Here is a 15,939-nt window from a genome sequence, read left to right as displayed (position 1 = left end):
TATTTCGTGTCGGGCTGGTCGATTGCGGAAAATCGGCATCAATCATTATTACAATCTCAATTGTTGTGATTGGCTGAACTGGTATTGTTGTTGCAACAATGCATTGTAATCAATAGTGAGCAAGCGTCAACTAATCAGAGGTGATAGCAATCGTAATAATATTGTAGCTGTCATTATATCGCCATCGAGCAGCAGGTTTCAAGCTATTTCAGTACCAAAAATGGATAATGCCCGCGACTGCATCCCCTTGGATGTAGGTTTTTAAAAATCCCCGTGGGAGCATTTTAATTTTCCGGGACAAAAAGTAACCTATGTCCGTCCCCGGGATGCCAGCTATCTCTGTACCACATTACGTCAAAATAAATGAGGGGTCTTGAAAAGATAGCTGACAGACAGACAAACTTGTGTATATAGTGATACATAGAATTAGTATGTACCTACTCGACACTCGTCCTTAAACAAAAATAGTAGTACTTATTGAATTTATTGCTTGAACACAGACACCCGGCGAGCTTAATTTACTTGCCAATGAGGCGTCATTGTTGATTTGAATTGACACTTCGCAACTTTGACTGAAACTCTCTGAAACTAATTGGTCCGCTATAAACACCCGATTGGCATATTCATGCAACGCCCCACTCGTACGCCTCGTTGATCCGCCCCGGGACATTAATAGCTATTTGTCAACTGTCAACTCATGATTGATATGTGATGACGTAATCACTTAACTATAATGCCCTTTGGTTCGTTCATAATGTCTACTTGTCCAAAGATGAAACAGTTTTGAAAACTTACAGGTTTGTTGTCATTAGAGCATAAACGTTTGCGATTGAATTCATAATAATTATTTATAAACAGAAAAGCGGCTTGACTTAGCATCACTTAGGTACTTACGTGAAATTTTGATTGTTGTTGCTCGTTGCATGCTTGGAGTTTTTCAAGAATGAGGAGATCTGTAGAAGTACAAGAGTAACCGACATGACTTAACCTGCTGAGCTTATGTAGCAATGTGCAGGGCACATTGCTGTTGGAATGGCGACTTCGAATCGGAAGTGCAGCGTTGATATAGACCTCCGCCTAGGGAGGAGGTTCAAGGAACAGACGACGTTAAATGAGTGCAGGTCCGCTAGATTCAAGCGGCGCGCCAGACCGTGGCTAGTAGAACAAGAGACCTACGTTCAGCAGTGGATCAGATGATGATGATACCCCGAGTAGTTTCGATCCCGTCCGCCGTTAGATTTCGTCCTTATTCACAATTTCATCATGAATTATATTTTTATCTGGAGGAATATTATTCTATTGTGTCTTATTTGGTGCTACTGGGCTTTTTATCAGCAAGGGTGACTAACCGCTGTCCTTTGTTAACGTAATTGAATAATACGATTACATTTTTGACAATGATTTCCATATAAATTAAGACTTAATTGGAGCCGACAAAGCATGTCGTTTCCGAACATGGATATTATATAAAGTCTTTCTACTCTTAATATTTATTTAACTATTGTAACGTTCTCTTAAAAAAAACAAGATATATATATATAAAATATATAATAGAAAACTACTTATTTGTTAAATACAAATATATTATGGCCCGAGCAATAGCGCAGACTTGAGAGCCACTTATAAATTTATTCGCGGGAGTCTAAGTTACAGAGGAAACTTAAGTAAGACCTAGCAGGTTGAGCTGTACAGTGTACATTCATATTATTTCAGTCAATCAGTTTCTCCTACGTAGCTACATCGCTAGAATATACTTAATGTATTTTGTATACACATTAAAATTTCAGCTTTCACCACGTTTATAACATATAGTCATTATAATAAGTTAATGAAACTGTCAATCTGCCCATGCATTCTTAATAAGTGAAATTCGCTTTGTGAAACGCTTTATGCATTATAGCTCTTATGTTCTTCGTATTAAAGGCTACAGGTACATATCATATACGATTTTAGACGCATCGCTTATAACGTACAGCTATAGGTACTTTTATCCAAAATGAGGTATGTCAAATCCATGAAAGCGTTTAAGTCCTGTATGAATAATAATGTGTGCAATATTTTGCAATCAAGTAGAGCATTTTCCATCGTTAATTATAAATGAATCTCTATTTTTATTAATTTTTCATTGATGAAAAATCCTTGAATCCTTTATCCTAGATTTCTTTTGCGCACTTAGGTGAAGTTATCCGTTATTTGTCTCCCGACCAGATCAGTCCATCAGTCGAGTTCACTCCTGAATCCAAGTGGGCTACTCCGGCCAGCGAATATTTTAGGAAGTGTTGCTGGTTGAAACAATAGGTATAGGCTTCTAGCTGGGTAGATACACCGCTGCATTTAAATACTACCTACGTGTTCCGGTTTCTCGTCACTCTCCACGCATGCTCTGCATAAAAGCATACATCTATTACAATTCTAACACCAAATAATTTTAGAACTATCAAGCAAAAAACGAACATCGATCGCGCACTCGTACCTATCCGAAAGGCTAAAATTAATCCATTTATCTTTATATACAGAAAGAATTGATTGGTAATCCACTTTGATCCGTTTACCTACCTATATTGATTTAAACAATTTGTTGATTTCGTGTTTGAAATGTTTAACAATTTGTTTCAGGGATCGTGTCTAGTTGGTTTTGTGCAATGACTTTGTAGGCTACAAGTGATATGATAATACATACCTACTAACATTAAAGATGCGAATGTCTGTCTATCTGTCATCATTTCACGGCCCGTCCGTTCGTTAATTTTGGCAAAATTCGGTACAGATATAATATACAGCTTGAATCTGGTAGACGGGCATAGGTTACTTTTGGTGCCGGAAAATCAAACAGTTTCCACGACATCTTTAAAAAACCTAGACCTAAATCAAAATTACGTCCAAATTAAATGATTTTTTTTTTATTTTTAATTTCATACGCAGTAGACTGACTTGATGCAAACACTTTTTTTGTTGTTAACTCTGACCTCTAACATAAGCAAAGTACTTTATCGGTTAGAGCACTCGATAAGTCGGGGAATATTAAATTACTCTCTCTCTCCATATCCCGAGATGCAGAGTAAGCCGTTGACTCAGGCTATTAAGCTAGAAGATTTGATGGCAATGAATCCACGTAAAAAGCTTGGATACCTCTAAAACGAGAGTGTTATAGAGCGTAACGGCCGTTTTTAGGGTTTCGTACCTCAAAAGGAAAAACGAAACCCTTACAGGATCACTTTGTTGTCTGTCTGTCTTTCTGTCTCTGTCTGTCTGTCTGTCAAGAAACCTATAGGTTGGTTAGTAGTAGTTAGTAGTTAGGTCTTATAGCACCAGTACAGGAATAAATCTAAACCCGCGAATTTGTGGTCACATCATTAAAAAAAATTAAAATATGTTGCAATTTTCAAAGTAAAATAACTATACCAAGTGGGGTATCATACGAAAGGGCTTTACCTGTACATTCTAAAACAGAATTTCATTTATTTTTATGCATAATAGTTTGTCATTTATCGTGCAAAAGGTTGGAAAAAATACCTGAGTACGGAACCCTCAGTGCGCGAGTCTGACTCGCACTTGGCCGGTTTTAAAATAAAAATCCAATTGAAATTTTATCTGAATTTCATACAAAAATTACTCTGAGAATTAATAAACGTGTTTACATATCCTTATCCCTCCTCTTAACGGATGGCCCAGTTTCCGCCTCGGCCATTATAATGTGATTTATTATTGTTATTCGGATGATTCAAGGTAATTCTCACATATTTTACAATTTCATTATATGTGCGAACCGAAGTACCTACTTCAGGTTTGCATTATCCGTCAATTTTAATGCCAATTTTTCATTTATTATTATACCTGCATTACTTTTCTGCGTTTTATTTTTAAAAATTCATCACATAAAATTGTTGAAAAAATAAATTTTTCAGAACTAATCTGATTTCACATTTTAACAAGTTTCTCATCTCATTTTTTTTAAAGCCATTTATAATTCGAGGTCGAGTTTCTTTCCAACCAACGTATATTAAGTTGTTTATTCATGTTTTTAGTGACTCCTAGAGAACGTTTTCCTTGATTGTATTAGACCCTTTGATGGCCTCGACGAAGTACTCAATTCCTACATTCGTTTGTTTAAACATTCACGCTAAGTGGGAAACCCTATTAAACCGTTTTGATGCGTGGACGGTTTTCCTCTAGACAGGCAGTTATCGTGGAATTTAGGGTGCCGTAAGTCTTCCTTAACGTTTTGATAAGTAGTTTTGATAAAGTACACCAGCATTTAACGAGGTATACCTAAACGAGGTAAACATAAAACCTACAAATAATAACTTCTATTTAAAAATTAAGACTTAAATAAAAATGAAAATATTTGTATGAAAAATTCATATTGAAAGATCTTTGAATATATAATTACTTGCAGAAAAAATTCCACATGATACGCCCCAAAAGAATCCATGTTAGAAAATAACTTTGATAAACCGTTGTTAGAAAAATTTATATTGTAGTATAGCGTGACTGAATTAAAGAGTCAAAGGAAACAAAAGGCTTTGTTATCCACATTAATGTGAAATCTCGTTTCAGGATAGAGGATTTGACATAAAAGGGTCCTCCTTATCGTTTCTGTTCAAAACCAAACAAAAATGAATCACATTCACTTATCGTTCTTATTTGCCTATGTAAAGTTAATTGTTATGTATCCATATTGTTAAAAAGTTAAGCACCCTACTGGAAGTTATGTAGTTATTCGTCTCACGTTCAACCAATATTTGTCTAGGAGTTCGTGATTTACTAATAAAAAAATATCACATATCGACATGCATTTGGTAGCACGGGGAAAGGTTGTGTGTTTGTATGTGTAACAACTGACAAGTAGACATGATGTAAATGTATAAGCTGTAATGCATTGCAACAAAAAGAGACCACTGAGTATTCAATATAAGATCGGCTTCCTTTTTTTTATAAATTTTTAAATTAAGCATCACGTCTAGCGGTTTCAGGAAGCATCAAGTTGAATTCTGGTTTTTTGCGTCGAAATTGGTTCCGCAGTAAGGGGTAGACAGTTTCGAATATATTTGCCTTTGACTAGGTTCAATTGGAATTTTCCGAGGAAAAGTACTTATTTATTTTTAATTTTGGTCCTCAATGTATGTAAAATGTTTTTAAAACCTAAATCCACGCAGAAGAAGTTGCAGGCATCAATCAAAAAGTAAAAGTGAACATCTAAAGCGTAATAAGGGTAATGTTGCAGAAGTATACAATGATTTTGGCCCGTTATTTAAGTTAGATCGTAAAGTGTAACAGCTGCACTGGAAGTAATGATGGCCCGTCGAATCGAGACGCAACGGGATATTGAAGACAGCCTTGAGTGGGTAATGGGCAAAAAATAAAATTGTAGAATTAGCCAGGCCATGACTGAGTTCAATGAGTGAAACCATCTCCACCAATGCTGTCGGGTGCGTTGATATGTTGAGAAGGGTCGTTTCAACAATTACTCGCAGAAGTGTTTTGTTACACATAGTATAGAAAGCTTCCTTATCAGACATTTACAATTAATGGTATAATGAGTTCAAACCAACGACCGAACCTATCCCTAATTTAGCTCAATGGTTCATAATTATAGTAAGTAAAAATACCTTTCAATCATGTATAATTTTAGACTCAGAAAAAAAAGAAAAAATGATTTTATTTGTTCTGTAACGTGAGATACATACATCTTAATTTTATAACTAAATGGGATAATATAGTATTTCATATATTATTACATAAAGTAAGTTAAGGCTGTTTTGCACCCACGTGGACCATAAAATGGTCTACTCAGCTTATTAAATGCGGGAGGCTTTGGTAAAGCTGAGCGCTGATTTTTTGCCGGGACTAGAATGCACCAGTTCAATATATTTTATGATTTTCCATTGATTTTGTGGTACTAAGACTTAGTTAAATTATGTAGAATACAATCATCATGCATGCAAACCATTTCCCTTGCAAACCGTAATTTTCAGATTTTTTAGGGCTATTGATTTTCCTATTCTTACTTTAAACGCATTATTATTTGAACTATTTCCGATAGAATTTATGTTGATTTTATTTATTTAGAATTCTTTATTGCACGCACAAACATATAATACATAAAACAATATAAGACACAGAAGAAACTATATAAGAGGGTGCAAAAGCGGCCTTATTGCTAAAGCAACTCTTAGAGGCAACCTTTGGTGAAAGAATTAAATGATCAAAGCGCGGGATGGTGCACAAAGAAAAATTTATAATCATAATATATCAATACTTCAATACTTATATTATAAATGGGAAAGTGTGTCTGTCTGTCTGTCTGTCTATCTGTCTGTCTGTCTGTCTGTCTGCTACCTTTTCACGGCCCAACAGTTTAACCGATTCGGACGAAATTTGGAACAAGGTTAGCTTATATCCCGGGGACGGACATAGGCTACTTTTTATCCCGGAAAATCAGAGTTTTCACGGGGTTTCCAAAAACCCAATAGCCTAACCAATTTGTATGAAATTTTGTACCGAGGTAGATTGCGTCCTTGTTATTGACATTGGCAACTTTTTATCTCGGAAAATCAAACAGTTCCCACGGGATCTTTAAAAACCTAAATCCACGCGGACGAAGTCGCGGGCATCCTCTAGTAAGTAATATTTATATTACAAAGATAACAGAATAGATTATGATCCGAGTGCATGTATCTTTTTTTAATTTTTACGACATTTAAAAGCAATTATTAAAAACGAATGAAAATATAGAGACGAATATTGAGATAAAGAAAACGTACCAAAGGCTTTTCAGAAGACTAAAATAAAACACTCGTGCACGTTGTTCGGCCTTATTTAACATTGTAAACGTAGACTCATAGAGCTTTAAGTCAGCATAAAAGTTGTCGTGAATAAGCTTCGTATAAAAATAAAATTCTATTCTTCGTGTAAAAACAATGCCTTTATTGGTCCACGGGGTAGGGCTGATTAAACTTTTCTGGGTCTTCTTGGGGAGAGATGTTTTATGTCCTGAGATGTAAAAACTTCTTTTTTTCTTCAAACTTGTACGGTGTACCGAACATGATGAAATGTTTATTATGGCTGACCGCTTACATAATTACCTATTAAGTACTGGATAAAAGTTGTGGTCCTAATAAATGTGATGTAAACAAATGGCAAAGTTTAAAATAATTGTTTTCCTATTTCAAATCTAGAATAATGTAAACAAAACAGCAACATAATATAACAAAGCAGCAGTATTTATATAAGTTTAAAAATAACAGTATAGTTCAAAGTATAGTGTAAATTACTGGTGTCAATGAAAACGTTAGCTGTATAATAAATACTGTTTAGACTAACCTGTTTATTTTAGGTAGTAAAATGTTGAAATCATTAAATTAATCATCATAAAATATCATTTAACGGGTCTGTAAATAAACTAACGTAAATATTTATTACACATGGAAAGAATTAGTTACGTTCGCCTGTATGTAATGTTATAAGTGCCTACTTTTGATAATGATACCCACAGTCAAAAATACTATGTAAACTTGGTACTAGGTATTTCAGATTTCTAATGCAAAATAAATATACGACAACGCCATTAGTCAAATATTAGCATCGTATGAGAGAAAATATACAAACATTTTATCGAGAGAAAAACTGCATCCCGTATTATTAATATTTCATGCCCGAAGGACATTAATGTCGCTTTCAACGCTACAGTGTGATGAAAACTAACAGTTTAGCTTTGAAACTACGTATTTCAGACGGCTTGTTTTGTTAATATGATTTCATATAATATCAGTTCTATGAATGCAAATATACTCATCTTTTATAGAAAACGAGTACAACAGTATTTTAGACATTATTATTAAACGAGATGACGACTGTGACTTCTTCGATACACCTAGTTGGTTATGGTAAACGATGAAAACCTACCTAGGTTACTAGATACTTAGAGATCAATAGCGCAGATAAGATTCAGAAAGTTTTGCAGCGATACGTTATAAAATAATATACCTAATATACTCACTCAAAAAGAACTCTCACAAAACAAGTACGACCACGTTTTTTTTTTTTGGAAATTAGTATAAAGAACAAATTGTGCCTAGCGGGACAAAATTCTTTTATCGTAAGTATATTCCAAAGATTTAATTTAGGATCATTTTAGAGTTCCCTTCTGAAAATGATTTTATAAGACTTGAACCGGCTTATAAATTAAATTGCCGCAAAAATGTAGTCACTTTTTATCGTAAGAGAGTTGGGACGCCTCTCGTTTTGTAATAAAAATGTTTATTGTCCAACTGGCACATGGGCAGGGAATAAAACGGGAATAATTTATGATTGAAATGGCTTTTGATTACGGATTTGCAGAAATGGAATCGAGACGAGATGTGCTAGCGACTAGATGATAATTTCAGCTTTATCGTGAAGTTAATATTTGGCTAAGTCCATAATATAAACACACGACTGCTTTAGCGATGTGAATGCAGTGCTTTTAGTTGGTATCTCTAGGGCTATCACAACTTTGGGGCAACAGCAATGACTTAGATCATCTGATCTATTAAACCAAAGACATGGCACTGGTGAGCGCTGCCCCAGAGATGTACTCGGGTAGCAACGCCAAATCATCGTGCGTTCTGGTACGATGCCAGGTAGAAATCGATTTAGGGTTCGAGTATGACTACTATACCCCTTCCAGGTTACCTATCTTACATTGCATAGTAACTAACGCGTACTAGACAGTGTGTTCACTGTAAAACTAATTGTTTGACGAACAATAAATATACTTCTAGTTTTTCGCATTATAAAACGCACCACTTTATCGTACCGGTCGTTATGTTAGTAGGATTAGTTTCGGGCAGTAATTTGTGTCTGCTATCGCAACATTGTTGAATTCCCGTTACTAAAACTTTGTTTTTGATCTCGTTATAGAACTATTTGAATGATTAACCCTCAAGCAGGTTCGTAGTACCTATATTGGTTTACTTTTCCACTTCAAAGTTTCTGTCCCTTAAATATTAATAACATTTCATACTACCTACTGGTGAAATGATTATCCTGAAAATTAAAAACATGAAAATTAAAAATGTTAACTAGGTATTACTTAAACACGAACCTTTTCAACTTATAAAATTTTTCGATGCGATGTTAAGAGTTTTCTATCTGGTATTTGCCTACTTTGGTGCATAAAACCTTTAATAACCAAATAGCATTTGAATGACTGATTTCCTCTGTAACAATATATCCTTATTCATAAAAGATTTTCAGAAATTTCATCCATGTGAAACCAGAGTGGTTGAGGTAAACCTCACCAATCACCATATTATTATGATACAAAAAAGGCAGAATTTCTGTAAGTAAAATATATTGTAGAGCAAAACGCTGTAGCTTTTTATTTGTGTTTGTCACGTACAAATCAATAGACAATCGTATTACTCGTTTTGACGTGGCATACTTACCTACTATATCTAAGTTTGACGCACATATTCTGCAAGTTGTCAATAATATTATGTTTCGACTCCCGACCCATCATATCAAAGCTGAGAAATTGTTTTTAACCCCCGACCCAAAAAGAGGGGTGTTAAAGTTTGATTCGTGTATCTGTGTAAGTATCTGCCTGTGGCATCGCAGCTCCTAAACTAATGAACCGATTTTAATTCAGTTTTTTTTTTGTTTGAAACGTGGTTTGATCGAGAGGGTTCTTAGCTATAATCCAAGAAAATCGGTTCAGCCGTTCGAAAGTTATCAGCTCTTTATATAGCCAGTATCACTTGGAATGATGTAATGATTCTAACGATACCTAAATGTTCAGGCAATTAGAAATTATGATGGAACAAACACACTGACATTCACACATACTTGAACCCTGAAATCACTAAGTACACTGCTTTGTTGGGCAGTTATATGTATAAAAATAAAGAAGCCGCACCTTGGCTCTAATCCACTCCATCTATATGCGACGTTATGATGTTTATGCAAAATAACTATAATTCACAACAGGTCGAGATGGCAATCAGGGTATGAGACGGGAGACGCCCCGCACACCCGCACGTCACCCGCGCTGGCCCGCACCCGGTTAGTGTGGGGGCTGTGCGGTTGTGCGGGTGTCCCAACCCCGATTGCCATCTCGGCCTGTCGCGTACTATAGGTCGTTCCTGCTTGCAGCATTTCGTTATTTAGTCACGATACTTATATCCCTAAATAACGTTGATAAAGTTAGTCTAACGCTAAAAACAAATGATACAAATTCGTTCTGCTCTGCTGGAGCCAAGGACCGTGTTCGGAGTTAACGTCACGACGTCCGACCTAAGTTTACGGTCGCGTGTTATATTGTATCGTAACTAACTATCGTAACTAAGTCTATCGTAACTATAACATCCATACCTACTTATATATAAATTCGAATGTGTCTGCTGGCTTCTAATGACCCATCCGTCCGCTTTTTGGTACAGAGATACCTTGCATCCCGAAGAAGGACACAAACTATTTTTTATCCCGGGAAATCAAAGAGCTTCCACGGGATTTTCATAAAACTAAATCCAGGAAGAAGTCGCAGGCAACATCTAGTTTATTATATTTTCATTAGATTGTACATGAGCTTATAAGTAAGGATCTAAGTCAAAAGTAAAATAAGTAAGTACAGATTACTAAGCTCCATTGCAGGGCAAATACCAACTCCCTCATAAGAAAACAAACTGTTCTGTGTATTTTCCTTTTCTGAAAAGATACTTAGTAAAAAGAAAATAATTAGTTCTTTGCACTGCGCTTCCTATAATATCGACTCAATTTAAATAAATGAAAGTCTTATTAACGAGGTGTTGGAACCGACGTTTCTTTCCTTTAATTTCAAAATAATTTTAAACAATATTTAATGATAAATAGCATGAATCCGTTTTTATACGACGTAGAATCCCTTTTTGAAAATTGTGTATATTACAAAATAACATAAGCCAGATAAAATAAGATAAAGTAAAATAAAATAAAATAAAATAACATAAAATCGAAATTATATTACGTCTGAATTTCAGCAACAGAACGAAAACCTGTTTTAAAATTACTGAAAAATCATGGGAATATCTGATTCCCAAATGGAGTCCAGTAGCTACTCTCAGTATAATAAATACTCTTGCAAAGATATTCGATTCGCTTCGGCAAGCTTCAATTATATATTTTTTATATTTAAGACGTTTTAATAGGAAAACGCTTTATAATTTGAATTGAACTTCATTAAAAATAAGTTGAACTATTATGTGGAATGTGGATTGACCAGATGATTCTTTGTGCTATTGCTTTTCAATAGCAATATATTTTCTCGGTTCTATTTGAATTTTTTTAATGTATTTTTCCTGAAAAAGATGTGCTACGTAGAGTTTGGTAGACAATTATTTATTGCCACGTACCTATATTTAGTAAGCTAGCTACATGGCAGTGCTTTATCTTCGTTCTCAGTAAATTGTTAATGAACTTGGATTATATTCCATTTTATCAGTAAAAGTAGAGTTTCAAGTTAATAAAAACGTTACAAATTGTCAAAAAATTCAGTGGGGACAGCCGATAGATATGAATAGTTAAAACTATGTATTGACAGTTTTTCAAATAAATAATAATTAATTAGTTTTTACATCCGAGCTGTTATTAGTTGCTACGCCGAGCACTAATAATAATAATTATTCAACCCAAAATCGCCCAACGCGCCTAAAGAAGCTTGCACTTGGTTTCACTTTCACACAAATGAGTCCCTAGGTCCTTTAACCTTTTCTAAAACCTAATACATATGGAATATTTAAAACTGGTACACAAAAGTCTTCTTAGGTATATAGTATGGTAAGTATGGAAATCAGAAAGCTAACTATCAGAAAACAAGGGTGCGAGCGTTGGATAACCGTTTAGCTTAAAAATTCCAAATTTATCGTGAATGTAAAAATGATTCCCGCACAAATATTACACTTACGCACTTTATATTACAAGTAAATTAAATATATATTTTGGCTGCAAAACATTATCAGTATACCTATACAAATGTAAATTAAAAATTTATAACACCCCCGACAAGTGAAGGTTACAATAACTAGAAAAGAGTTGATTACTTTCAAACGGACGAACGATTGTCTTGGATTTTAACTAAGAACACCCTCGATCAAGCAAACTTTCAAACAAAAACAACTATATTAAAATCGGTTCATTAGTTTAGTAGCTACGATGCCACAGACAGATACACAGATACACACGTCAAACTTATAACACCCCTCTTTTTCGGTCGGGGGTTAATAATAAAAGGAATCACCTAAATGTCAGAGCCTGACCATTGTTTAAGAACAGAGTTCCTGTTGAATTGAAATTGAGAAAGTTATTTAAACGTGCACACGCGTGTCAGAAACTTCGGCTATTTGTAACTTTGTGATGTTAACAGTCTGTGCAGAATATGCTTAGTTTCATTACTACGACGTAAACTTGCAAGTATTTACGGCAAAATTATCACTTTCTTTATTAAACTAGTATCTACTCGCTAGAGCTTCCCCGGACAACCGCCAAACGGATGGTCAAAGTTATTGGTACAGAGAATACCAGTCTTAACACAGAGTTGACTTCAATACAAGAAACTGTACACTACTATTTTGTAGAGACCATCGTCCAGAAGTTGCGATGATGACTGCACTGTACTGCAGCCTGTTCATGATTGCAAAGAGTACCTACCTCCTCACTGTCTTTTTGATTGTAAAGTTGTATTTATTTTCCTGAAATATAAGCGTTAGAGTTTTAGCACAGTTTCTGTTAATGTAATGTTTCTCAATTTTATTCGTTCTTCCTTATATATAAATATATTTAAACTTATTACATGGTTTTTATGTTATACTTTAGTTAGTACCAAGTTAGAGCTTGACTGCGATCTCACCAGTGATGATGGCGACTCAGATGGAAGCGAAATTATCAGAAAGAGTTGTTGTTTATAAAAGCCATATCTCTATTGGTTTCTACATGGTATCATTCCGGTATGCCAAATCGCTTGCAGTGGGGTAGTACTAGCCACAGTGGAATCTTTGCTTTCTTCTGATTGTGTATAGTTAAGTTTTTATTTATTTATTTAAGTAATTATTATTTCATAAGGAGAAAAAGTTATGCCGTAATTGGACTCATAAACTTCTCAGAATTCAATGACTAACATGAAACATTTAAACTTGACGTCTTGTTTTCTGCTTCAAGTCATACACGATAGATAGTACACGGAACTCCATGTCTAACCACATCCACGATCGACTTGGTAACTACTTGGCATTCACTTTCAAACTGTTACAAACGTTGAAGTGAATATAATACGTACCTAGAAACAACATCCCGGGAAATAGTAGGAAATCCCTTAACTAATTGTTTATTTTCGTTGTCGTTAGACGTTTGTTAGACATATGAGTAAGTCTTTAGCAGGGATCCTGATATGTTTTTGCCACTTGAAGATATATCCAACTGATCTAAGCGATTCGCTGGAGATTGTCGCCATCGCTACTTGAGAGTTGAGACCCGAAAGTCTGTAATATCTATCAGTTCTTCGACCTATTGTCAAGTATTGCTTCAGTATCTGTTACTTCGCGACTCGTGCTATATTGATTACCGTACGGATATAATATGGCTGATATTTACTAGTAGGTATACGAACTATATTAAAGGAATGTTCGTCTTGGAATACTTTACCTCAAAGCTTTTCCGTACTTTCATATTATGTCGTCTTATGAAAAGTTTCCTACAACATACTTAAAGAAGGAGTTCAAGAGGTATTACATAAAAGGACGTGAATTCCAACCTGAGAGTATCCCACATAACTTTTCCTGACACGTGTTTGACGATTTAAGTAGGTACTATAGACTTCTATCAGAGTGATCTGTTTTTCTATTAATGTATGTATTATTTTGTACTAGATTGTGTTCGCGGGTTCGTACGCCTAGATGTAGGTTTTAAAAATCTCGGGGGAACTCTTTCATTTCTCTTGATAAAATTAGTCTAAATCCTATACGGAATTCAAGCTATCTCTACAAAAACGATGAAGCCCGCGACATCGTCCACAAGAAATTTTGGAAAATCCCGTTGGAACTCTTTGACTTCCGAGACAAAAAGTAGCCTAAGTATATCTATCCCCGGCATACCTACAAGCTATTTTTACACCAAACGTCAATATTAGCTTAGTGGAAAGCTAGCAGACAGACAGACAGATTCAGTGTTGCATTTATATTATTGGCGCGGAAGCATGGATATGGACTGTATTATTTAAAAAATCAATCCCCAATTGATTTTATTTTTCACCGTCAATTTTATAGATTTGAATTGTGCGAAATTGGTTTATCCAATAACGCCGTGATTGCATCAGCGATCCGAGTTATTGAACCGTGAGTTGGAAACTTTAAAGGTAGTTACGAATGCACTGTACCTTTCCCGTATATTGTAAACTCGACGGTGAAAACTTCGGATTACTCTGCGTATAATATTAAGACGGGTGCTTGAGCACTTTGGTACACGGAGTGCACTTGAGATTTTTGTATATACCTATGTCGGTACATTTTACGTACGAGTATTCCATAAAAAATGAAAATTAAAGACTTTTAAACGTGCAGCAGTTCTAGTTATTGCGGAGCTCAGTGTTTAAACACTTTAAAGACTTTTAACGTAGAGGTGGGCAATCGTCATTTTCTCAAGCTTGAACTTTCGTAGTCCGTTGCTTTAACATTAAAAATATATACCATTGTATTTATATGTATTTGCCGATTCTCGGGATATTTTGTTCATAATTAGTATTTTTATTATGGTCATAATAGTCTACATTTATACAGCTACAAATATTAGAGATACAGTTTTTTTTAAATGATTTCAAAGTAACGATTGGAATGGACTACTGAAAATAATAGTAAGTACTTAGTTTTATTAATGATGTCTACTCCAGTTTTCACGTCCTAATACTTCATTACTACAACTTAAAACTTCATTAAAACTCTAGTTTTAATGATGATCATTTTGCATGTTATGCTTGCGCGTCATTATTATTATTTTGTAAAATAAATACTGCAGTATCTTTAATTAAAAAGCGCATTATCGTTTTATTTTCTTCCATAAAAAAATGTAGAAAAAATGTAACGAATGTTATTAATTTATCCATAGCTAGTTATTTGCTAAATTGATCACAAATTTGTAAAACACGGTTTACGGGTCAGTTTTCGGGTCAAAGATGATAGTGAAATATCCGTTCTAATATTTGCAGATACGAAATTTTTTACTGCGAAAGTGTGTCGGTCTGTCTGTTACCTTTTTACGGCCCATCTGTTTAACCGTTATAAGCGAAATTTGGTACAGAGATAGCTTACATCCGGGAAATGGACATAGGGTACTTTTGCATTTGGAAAATGAATGAGTTCCTACAGCATTCTAAAAACCTAAATCCACGTGGACGAAGTCTCGGGCACAATCCAGTTATTTATAATCATTTCATGGGTTTTATATCTGAATAAAATATTATTTTTATTGGATAAAATGTATACTTAAACTAAATCGTTTACCTGATTTCAATTCGAAACCACTGTTCTATGGCAATTGCGCTCTTGCTTGTGTGCCTACAATCACAATTTTGCTACTGATAGTACTTCATTTCGAATCTTAAATCCGAATTTATTACGCTAAAGCACCACGTTTTCTAAATTAGATTTAGTACAGTGGCACACTTTTGCCATGTTTCAATGTGGGAATAGCCGTCAAAGTGGCGAAGAATTCGATTGAATTTATAGTTCCTTTTATTGCGACGGCAGTGGAACTATGGGACTAGAGTTTTCTATTGTTAAATTGGTTTCTAAAACAGATTTGAATCGAAATGCGATCTTGTTTCTCCACACATCTTCCGTACCCATTTGTTTAAACACTATACGGGACACACGTTCCTCTCTGCCAAGGTACGCAAGTAAACATAATACGTTGCCATTTTTACGTGATGGTAGGTAG

This window comes from Maniola jurtina, chromosome 1 (genome assembly GCF_905333055.1).
Source record: "Maniola jurtina chromosome 1, ilManJurt1.1, whole genome shotgun sequence".
Classification (NCBI taxonomy): Eukaryota; Metazoa; Arthropoda; class Insecta; order Lepidoptera; family Nymphalidae; genus Maniola; species Maniola jurtina.
The sequence above is the reverse complement of the archived record's forward strand: the minus strand, read 5'-3'. Positions refer to the sequence as shown.